Genomic DNA, 11,701 nt, shown 5'->3' with positions numbered 1-11,701 from the left:
GAACTAGCGACATTCTGGACAGGCCTAAAAAAAACATTTTAAAACCATTTTCACAAAAAATTGTAGATTTCTATTTTTGTCACCAAAAACAAATACTCCGATCATGCCGAACTAGCGACATTTTGGACAGGCCTAAAAAAAAAGCATTTTAGAACCATTTTTAAAAAAAACTCAGAATTCTTTTTTTCATTTTTTGACACAAAAACAGTGACCCCGGTCATGCCGAACTATCGACATTCTGGACAGGCCTAAAGAAAACATTTTAAAACCATTTTCACAAAAAATTGCAGATTTCTATTTTGTCCCTAAAAACGATGACTCCGATCATGCCGAAAAAGCGACATTTTGGACAGGCCTAAAAAAAAAGCATTTTAGAACCATTTTCAAAAAAAGCTCAGAATTCTTTTTTTCATTTTTTGACACAAAAACAGTGACCCCGGTCATGCCGAACTATCGACATTCTGGACAGGCCTAAAAAAAACATTTTAAAACCATTTTCACAAAAAATTGCAGATTTCTATTTTGTCCCTAAAAACGATGACTCCGATCATGCCGAAAAAGCGACATTCTGGACAGGCCTAAAAAAAAATTTTAGAACCATTTTCACAAAAAATTGCAGATATTTTTTTTTCATTTTCGTGACACAAAAACAGTGACCCCGGTCATGCCGAACTATCGACATTCTGGACAGGCCTAAAAAAAACATTTTAAAACCATTTTCACAAAAAATTGCAGATTTCTATTTTGTCCCTAAAAACGATGACTCCGATCATGCCGAAAAAGCGACATTCTGGACAGGCCTAAAAAAAAATTTTAGAACCATTTTCACAAAAAATTGCAGATATTTTTTTTTCATTTTCGTGACACAAAAACAGTGACCCCGGTCATGCCGAACTATCGACATTCTGGACAGGCCTAAAAAAAACATTTTAAAACCATTTTCACAAAAAATTGCAGATTTCTATTTTGTCCCTAAAAACGATGACTCCGATCATGCCGAAAAAGCGACATTCTGGACAGGCCTAAAAAAAGAACCATTTTCACCAAAGGCGCATTTTGCACAAAAACAGTGCCCCGGTCCCGCCTACGACATTCTGGCTGCCTCATTTTTTGTCACAAAAAAGCGAGCCCACGTGACTCCGATCATGCCGAACTATCGACATTCTGGACAGGCCTAAAAAAAAAATGTTTAAAACCATTTTCACAAAAAATTGCAGATATTTTTTTTTCATTTTCGTGACACAAAAACAGTGACCCCGGTCATGCCGAACTATCGACATTCTGGACAGGCCTAAAAAAACATTTTAAAACCATTTTCACAAAAAATTGCAGATTTCTATTTTGTCCCTAAAAACGATGACTCCGATCATGCCGAAAAAGCGACATTCTGGACAGGCCTAAAAAAAAATTTAAAAACCATTTTCACAAAAAATTGTAGATTTCTATTTTTGTCACCAAAAACAAATACTCCGATCATGCCGAACTAGCGACATTTTGGACAGGCCTAAAAAAAAAGCATTTTATAACCATTTTCAAAAAAAAGCTCAGAATTCTTTTTTTCATTTTTTGACACAAAAACAGTGACCCCGGTCATGCCGAACTATCGACATTCTGGACAGGCCTAAAGAAAACATTTTAAAACCATTTTCACAAAAAATTGCAGATTTCTATTTTGTCCCTAAAAACGATGACTCCGATCATGCCGAAAAAGCGACATTTTGGACAGGCCTAAAAAAAAAGCATTTTAGAACCATTTTCAAAAAAAGCTCAGAATTCTTTTTTTCATTTTTTGACACAAAAACAGTGACCCCGGTCATGCCGAACTATCGACATTCTGGACAGGCCTAAAAAAATGTTTAAAAACCATTTTCACCAAAAATGGCTGATTTTTTTTTCTTCATTTTTTGACACAAAAACAGTGACCCCGGTCATACCGACCTATCGACATTCTGGACATGCCTAAAAAAACATTTTAAAACCATTTTCACAAAAAATTGCAGATTTTGTCCCTAAAAACGATGACTCCGATCATGCCGAAAAAGCGACATTCTGGACAGGCCCAAAAAAAAAATGTAGAACCATTTTCACAAAAAATTGCTGATATTTTTTTTCTCATTTTCGTGACACAAAAACAGTGACCCCGGTCATGCCGAACTATCGACATTCTGGACAGGCCTAAAAAAAACATTTTAAAACCATTTTCACAAAAAATTGCAGATTTCTATTTTGTCCCTAAAAACGATGACTCCGATCATGCCGAAAAAGCGACATTCTGGACAGGCCTAAAAAAAAATTTTAGAACCATTTTCACAAAAAATTGCAGATATTTTTTTTTCATTTTCGTGACACAAAAACAGTGACCCCGGTCATGCCGAACTATCGACATTCTGGACAGGCCTAAAAAAACATTTTAAAACCATTTTCACAAAAAATTGCAGATTTCTATTTTGTCCCTAAAAACGATGACTCCGATCATGCCGAAAAAGCGACATTCTGGACAGGCCTAAAAAAAAATTTAAAAACCATTTTCACCAAAAATTGCTGATTTTTTTTTCTTCATTTTCGTGACACAAAAACAGTGACCCCGGTTATGCCTAACTAGCGACATTCTGGACAGGCCTAAAAAAAACATTTTAAAACCATTTTCACAAAAAATTGTAGATTTCTATTTTTGTCACCAAAAACAAATACTCCGATCATGCCGAACTAGCGACATTTTGGACAGGCCTAAAAAAAAAGCATTTTAGAACCATTTTCAAAAAAAAGCTCAGAATTCTTTTTTTCATTTTTTGACACAAAAACAGTGACCCCGGTCATGCCGAACTATCGACATTCTGGACAGGCCTAAAGAAAACATTTTAAAACCATTTTCACAAAAAATTGCAGATTTCTATTTTGTCCCTAAAAACGATGACACCGATCATGCCGAAAAAGCGACATTTTGGACAGGCCTAAAAAAAAAGCATTTTAGAACCATTTTCAAAAAAAGCTCAGAATTCTTTTTTTCATTTTTTGACACAAAAACAGTGACCCCGGTCATGCCGAACTATCGACATTCTGGACAGGCCTAAAAAAAACATTTTAAAACCATTTTCACAAAAAATTGCAGATTTCTATTTTGTCCCTAAAAACGATGACTCCGATCATGCCGAAAAAGCGACATTCTGGACAGGCCTAAAAAAAAATTTTAGAACCATTTTCACAAAAAATTGCAGATATTTTTTTTTCATTTTCGTGACACAAAAACAGTGACCCCGGTCATGCCGAACTATCGACATTCTGGACAGGCCTAAAAAAAAATTTAAAAACCATTTTCACCAAAAATTGCTGATTTTTTTTTCTTCATTTTCGTGACACAAAAACAGTGACCCCGGTTATGCCTAACTAGCGACATTCTGGACAGGCCTAAAAAAAACATTTTAAAACCATTTTCACAAAAAATTGTAGATTTCTATTTTTGTCACCAAAAACAAATACTCCGATCATGCCGAACTAGCGACATTTTGGACAGGCCTAAAAAAAAAGCATTTTAGAACCATTTTTAAAAAAAACTCAGAATTCTTTTTTTCATTTTTTGACACAAAAACAGTGACCCCGGTCATGCCGAACTATCGACATTCTGGACAGGCCTAAAGAAAACATTTTAAAACCATTTTCACAAAAAATTGCAGATTTCTATTTTGTCCCTAAAAACGATGACTCCGATCATGCCGAAAAAGCGACATTTTGGACAGGCCTAAAAAAAAAGCATTTTAGAACCATTTTCAAAAAAAGCTCAGAATTCTTTTTTTCATTTTTTGACACAAAAACAGTGACCCCGGTCATGCCGAACTATCGACATTCTGGACAGGCCTAAAAAAAACATTTTAAAACCATTTTCACAAAAAATTGCAGATTTCTATTTTGTCCCTAAAAACGATGACTCCGATCATGCCGAAAAAGCGACATTCTGGACAGGCCTAAAAAAAATTTTTAGAACCATTTTCACAAAAAATTGCAGATATTTTTTTTTTCATTTTCGTGACACAAAAACAGTGACCCCGGTCATGCCGAACTATCGACATTCTGGACAGGCCTAAAAAAACATTTTAAAACCATTTTCACAAAAAATTGCAGATTTCTATTTTGTCCCTAAAAACGATGACTCCGATCATGCCGAAAAAGCGACATTCTGGACAGGCCTAAAAAAAAATTTAAAAACCATTTTCACCAAAAATTGCTGATTTTTTTTTCTTCATTTTCGTGACACAAAAACAGTGACCCCGGTTATGCCGAACTAGCGACATTCTGGACAGGCCTAAAAAAAACATTTTAAAACCATTTTCACAAAAAATTGTAGATTTCTATTTTTGTCACCAAAAACAAATACTCCGATCATGCCGAACTAGCGACATTTTGGACAGGCCTAAAAAAAAAGCATTTTAGAACCATTTTCAAAAAAAAGCTCAGAATTCTTTTTTTCATTTTTTGACACAAAAACAGTGACCCCGGTCATGCCGAACTATCGACATTCTGGACAGGCCTAAAGAAAACATTTTAAAACCATTTTCACAAAAAATTGCAGATTTCTATTTTGTCCCTAAAAACGATGACTCCGATCATGCCGAAAAAGCGACATTTTGGACAGGCCTAAAAAAAAAGCATTTTAGAACCATTTTCAAAAAAAGCTCAGAATTCTTTTTTTCATTTTTTGACACAAAAACAGTGACCCCGGTCATGCCGAACTATCGACATTCTGGACAGGCCTAAAAAAATGTTTAAAAACCATTTTCACCAAAAATGGCTGATTTTTTTTTCTTCATTTTTTGACACAAAAACAGTGACCCCGGTCATACCGACCTATCGACATTCTGGACATGCCTAAAAAAACATTTTAAAACCATTTTCACAAAAAATTGCAGATTTTGTCCCTAAAAACGATGACTCCGATCATGCCGAAAAAGCGACATTCTGGACAGGCCAAAAAAAAAAATGTAGAACCATTTTCACAAAAAATTGCAGATATTTTTTTCTCATTTTCGTGACACAAAAACAGTGACCCCGGTCATGCCGAACTATCGACATTCTGGACAGGCCTAAAAAAAACATTTTAAAACCATTTTCACAAAAAATTGCAGATTTCTATTTTGTCCCTAAAAACGATGACTCCGATCATGCCGAAAAAGCGACATTCTGGACAGGCCTAAAAAAAAATTTTAGAACCATTTTCACAAAAAATTGCAGATATTTTTTTTTCATTTTCGTGACACAAAAACAGTGACCCCGGTCATGCCGAACTATCGACATTCTGGACAGGCCTAAAAAAACATTTTAAAACCATTTTCACAAAAAATTGCAGATTTCTATTTTGTCCCTAAAAACGATGACTCCGATCATGCCGAAAAAGCGACATTCTGGACAGGCCTAAAAAAAAATTTAAAAACCATTTTCACCAAAAATTGCTGATTTTTTTTTCTTCATTTTCGTGACACAAAAACAGTGACCCCGGTTATGCCGAACTAGCGACATTCTGGACAGGCCTAAAAAAAACATTTTAAAACCATTTTCACCAAAAATTGTAGATTTCTATTTTTGTCACCAAAAACAAATACTCCGATCATGCCGAACTAGCGACATTTTGGACAGGCCTAAAAAAAAAGCATTTTAGAACCATTTTCAAAAAAAAGCTCAGAATTCTTTTTTTCATTTTTTGACACAAAAACAGTGACCCCGGTCATGCCGAACTATCGACATTCTGGACAGGCCTAAAGAAAACATTTTAAAACCATTTTCACAAAAAATTGCAGATTTCTATTTTGTCCCTAAAAACGATGACTCCGATCATGCCGAAAAAGCGACATTTTGGACAGGCCTAAAAAAAAAGCATTTTAGAACCATTTTCAAAAAAAGCTCAGAATTCTTTTTTTCATTTTTTGACACAAAAACAGTGACCCCGGTCATGCCGAACTATCGACATTCTGGACAGGCCTAAAAAAATGTTTAAAAACCATTTTCACCAAAAATGGCTGATTTTTTTTTCTTCATTTTTTGACACAAAAACAGTGACCCCGGTCATACCGACCTATCGACATTCTGGACATGCCTAAAAAAACATTTTAAAACCATTTTCACAAAAAATTGCAGATTTTGTCCCTAAAAACGATGACTCCGATCATGCCGAAAAAGCGACATTCTGGACAGGCCAAAAAAAAAAATGTAGAACCATTTTCACAAAAAATTGCAGATATTTTTTTCTCATTTTCGTGACACAAAAACAGTGACCCCGGTCATGCCGAACTATCGACATTCTGGACAGGCCTAAAAAAAACATTTTAAAACCATTTTCACAAAAAATTGCAGATTTCTATTTTGTCCCTAAAAACGATGACTCCGATCATGCCGAAAAAGCGTCATTCTGGACAGGCCTAAAAAAAAATTTTAGAACCATTTTCACAAAAAATTGCAGATATTTTTTTTTCATTTTCGTGACACAAAAACAGTGACCCCGGTCATGCCGAACTATCGACATTCTGGACAGGCCTAAAGAAAACATTTTAAAACCATTTTCACAAAAAATTGCAGATTTCTATTTTGTCCCTAAAAACGATGACTCCGATCATGCCGAAAAAGCGACATTCTGGACAGGCCTAAAAAAATTTTTTAGAACCATTTTCACAAAAAATTGCAGATATTTTTTTTTCATTTTCGTGACACAAAAACAGTGACCCCGGTCATGCCGAACTATCGACATTCTGGACAGGCCTAAAAAAACATTTTAAAACCATTTTCACAAAAAATTGCAGATTTCTATTTTGTCCCTAAAAACGATGACTCCGATCATGCCGAAAAAGCGACATTCTGGACAGGCCTAAAAAAAAATTTAAAAACCATTTTCACCAAAAATTGCTGATTTTTTTTTCTTCATTTTCGTGACACAAAAACAGTGACCCCGGTTATGCCTAACTAGCGACATTCTGGACAGGCCTAAAAAAAACATTTTAAAACCATTTTCACAAAAAATTGTAGATTTCTATTTTTGTCACCAAAAACAAATACTCCGATCATGCCGAACTAGCGACATTTTGGACAGGCCTAAAAAAAAAGCATTTTAGAACCATTTTTAAAAAAACCTCAGAATTCTTTTTTTCATTTTTTGACACAAAAACAGTGACCCCGGTCATGCCGAACTATCGACATTCTGGACAGGCCTAAAGAAAACATTTTAAAACCATTTTCACAAAAAATTGCAGATTTCTATTTTGTCCCTAAAAACGATGACTCCGATCATGCCGAAAAAGCGACATTTTGGACAGGCCTAAAAAAAAAGCATTTTAGAACCATTTTCAAAAAAAGCTCAGAATTCTTTTTTTCATTTTTTGACACAAAAACAGTGACCCCGGTCATGCCGAACTATCGACATTCTGGACAGGCCTAAAAAAAACATTTTAAAACCATTTTCACAAAAAATTGCAGATTTCTATTTTGTCCCTAAAAACGATGACTCCGATCATGCCGAAAAAGCGACATTCTGGACAGGCCTAAAAAAAAATTTTAGAACCATTTTCACAAAAAATTGCAGATATTTTTTTTTCATTTTCGTGACACAAAAACAGTGACCCCGGTCATGCCGAACTATCGACATTCTGGACAGGCCTAAAAAAACATTTTAAAACCATTTTCACAAAAAATTGCAGATTTCTATTTTGTCCCTAAAAACGATGACTCCGATCATGCCGAAAAAGCGACATTCTGGACAGGCCTAAAAAAAAATTTAAAAACCATTTTCACCAAAAATTGCTGATTTTTTTTTCTTCATTTTCGTGACACAAAAACAGTGACCCCGGTTATGCCGAACTAGCGACATTCTGGACAGGCCTAAAAAAAACATTTTAAAACCATTTTCACAAAAAATTGTAGATTTCTATTTTTGTCACCAAAAACAAATACTCCGATCATGCCGAACTAGCGACATTTTGGACAGGCCTAAAAAAAAAGCATTTTAGAACCATTTTCAAAAAAAAGCTCAGAATTCTTTTTTTCATTTTTTGACACAAAAACAGTGACCCCGGTCATGCCGAACTATCGACATTCTGGACAGGCCTAAAGAAAACATTTTAAAACCATTTTCACAAAAAATTGCAGATTTCTATTTTGTCCCTAAAAACGATGACTCCGATCATGCCGAAAAAGCGACATTTTGGACAGGCCTAAAAAAAATGCATTTTAGAACCATTTTCAAAAAAAGCTCAGAATTCTTTTTTTCATTTTTTGACACAAAAACAGTGACCCCGGTCATGCCGAACTATCGACATTCTGGACAGGCCTAAAAAAATGTTTAAAAACCATTTTCACCAAAAATGGCTGATTTTTTTTTCTTCATTTTTTGACACAAAAACAGTGACCCCGGTCATACCGCCCTATCGACATTCTGGACATGCCTAAAAAAACATTTTAAAACCATTTTCACAAAAAATTGCAGATTTTGTCCCTAAAAACGATGACTCCGATCATGCCGAAAAAGCGACATTCTGGACAGGCCAAAAAAAAAAATGTAGAACCATTTTCACAAAAAATTGCAGATATTTTTTTCTCATTTTCGTGACACAAAAACAGTGACCCCGGTCATGCCGAACTATCGACATTCTGGACAGGCCTAAAAAAAACATTTTAAAACCATTTTCACAAAAAATTGCAGATTTCTATTTTGTCCCTAAAAACGATGACTCCGATCATGCCGAAAAAGCGACATTCTGGACAGGCCTAAAAAAAATTTTTAGAACCATTTTCACAAAAAATTGCAGATATTTTTTTTTCATTTTCGTGACACAAAAACAGTGACCCCGGTCATGCCGAACTATCGACATTCTGGACAGGCCTAAAAAAACATTTTAAAACCATTTTCACAAAAAATTGCAGATTTCTATTTTGTCCCTAAAAACGATGACTCCGATCATGCCGAAAAAGCGACATTCTGGACAGGCCTAAAAAAAAATTTAAAAACCATTTTCACCAAAAATTGCTGATTTTTTTTTCTTCATTTTTTGACACAAAAACAGTGACCCCGGTCATACCGACCTATCGACATTCTGGACATGCCTAAAAAAACATTTTAAAACCATTTTCACAAAAAATTGCAGATTTTGTCCCTAAAAACGATGACTCCGATCATGCCGAACTAGCGACATTCTGGACAGGCCTAAAAAAAAATGTAGAACCATTTTCACAAAAAATTGCAGATATTTTTTTCTCATTTTCGTGACACAAAAACAGTGACCCCGGTCATGCCGAACTATCGACATTCTGGACAGTCCTAAAAAAAACATTTTAAAACCATTTTCACAAAAAATTGCAGATTTCTATTTTGTCCCTAAAAACGATGACTCCAATCATGCCGAAAAAGCGACATTCTGGACAGGCCTAAAAAAAAATGTTAGAACCATTTTCACAAAAAATTGCAGATATTTTTTTTTCATTTTCGTGACACAAAAACAGTGACCCCGGTCATGCCGAACTATCGACATTCTGGACAGGCCTAAAAAAACATTTTAAAACCATTTTCACAAAAAATTGCAGATTTCTATTTTGTCCCTAAAAACGATGACTCCGATCATGCCGAAAAAGCGACATTCTGGACAGGCCTAAAAAAAAATTTAAAAACCATTTTCACCAAAAATTGCTGATTTTTTTTTCTTCATTTTCGTGACACAAAAACAGTGACCCCGGTTATGCCGAACTAGCGACATTCTGGACAGGCCTAAAAAAAACATTTTAAAACCATTTTCACAAAAAATTGTAGATTTCTATTTTTGTCACCAAAAACAAATACTCCGATCATGCCGAACTAGCGACATTTTGGACAGGCCTAAAAAAAAAGCATTTTAGAACCATTTTCAAAAAAAAAGCTCAGAATTCTTTTTTTCATTTTTTGACACAAAAACAGTGACCCCGGTCATACCGACCTATCGACATTCTGGACATGCCTAAAAAAACATTTTAAAACCATTTTCACAAAAAATTGCAGATTTCTATTTTGTCCCTAAAAACGATGACTCCGATCATGCCGAAAAAGCGACATTCTGGACAGGCCAAAAAAAAAAATGTAGAACCATTTTCACAAAAAATTGCAGATATTTTTTTCTCATTTTCGTGACACAAAAACAGTGACCCCTGTCATGCCGAACTATCGACATTCTGGACAGGCCTATAAAAAACATTTTAAAACCATTTTCACAAAAAATTGCAGATTTCTATTTTGTCCCTAAAAAAGATGACTCCGATCATGCCGAAAAAGCGACATTCTGGACAGGCCAAAAAAAAAAATGTAGAACCATTTTCAAAAAAAATTGCAGATATTTTTTTCTCATTTTCGTGACACAAAAACAGTGACCCCGGTCATGCCGAACTATCGACATTCTGGACAGGCCTATAAAAAACATTTTAAAACCATTTTCACAAAAAATTGCAGATTTCTATTTTGTCCCTAAAAACGATGACTCCGATCATGCCGAAAAAGCGACGTTCTGGACAGGCCAAAAAAAAAAATGTAGAACCATTTTCACAAAAAATTGCAGATATTTTTTTCTCATTTTCGTGACACAAAAACAGTGACCCCGGTCATGCCGAACTATCGACATTCTGGACAGGCCTAAAAAAAACATTTTAAAACCATTTTCAAAAAAAAAGCTCAGAATTCTTTTTTTCATTTTTTGACACAAAAACAGTGACCCCGGTCATGCCGAACTATCGACATTCTGGACAGGCCTATAAAAAACATTTTAAAACCATTTTCACAAAAAATTGCAGATTTCTATTTTGTCCCTAAAAACGATGACTCCAATCATGCAGAAAAAGCGACATTCTGGACAGGCCTAAAAAAATTTTTTAGAACCATTTTCACAAAAAATTGCAGATATTTTTTTTGCATTTTCGTGACACAAAAACAGTGACCCCGGTCATGCCGAACTATCGACATTCTGGACAGGCCTAAAAAAACATTTTAAATCCATTTTCACAAAAAATTGCAGATTTCGATGTTGTCCCTAAAAACGATGACTCCGATCATGCCGAAAAAGCGACATGCTGGACAGGCCTAAAAAAATTTTTTTGAACCATTTTCACAAAAAATTGCAGATATTTTTTTCTCATTTTCGTGACACAAAAACAGTGACCCCGGTCATGCCGAACTATCGACATTCTGGACAGGCCTAAAAAAAACATTTTAAAACCATTTTCACAAAAAATTGTAGATTTCTATTTTTGTCACCAAAAACGATGACTCCGATCATGCCGAACTAGCGACATTTTGGACAGGCCTAAAAAAAAAGCATTTTAGAACCATTTTCAAAAAAAAAGCTCAGAATTCTTTTTTTCATTTTTTGACACAAAAACAGTGACCCCGGTCATGCCGAACTATCGACATTCTGGACAGGCCTAAAAAAATTTTTAAAAACCATTTTCACCAAAAATGGCTGATTCATTTTTTCTTCATTTTTTGACACAAAAACAGTGACCCCGGTCATACCGACCTATCGACATTCTGGACGTGCCTAAAAAAACATTTTAAAACCATTTTCACAAAAAATTGCAGATTTCTATTTTGTCCCTAAAAACGATGACTCCGATCATGCCGAAAAAGCGACATTCTGGACAGGCCAAAAAAAAAAATGTAGAACCATTTTCACAAAAAATTGCAGATATTTTTTTCTCATTTTCGTGACACAAA

Source organism: Salmo salar, chromosome 13 (genome assembly GCF_965601325.2).
Source record: "Salmo salar chromosome 13, fSalSal1, whole genome shotgun sequence".
In the NCBI taxonomy this organism is placed as follows: domain Eukaryota; kingdom Metazoa; phylum Chordata; class Actinopteri; order Salmoniformes; family Salmonidae; genus Salmo; species Salmo salar.
This window is presented reverse-complemented; position numbering follows the sequence as displayed.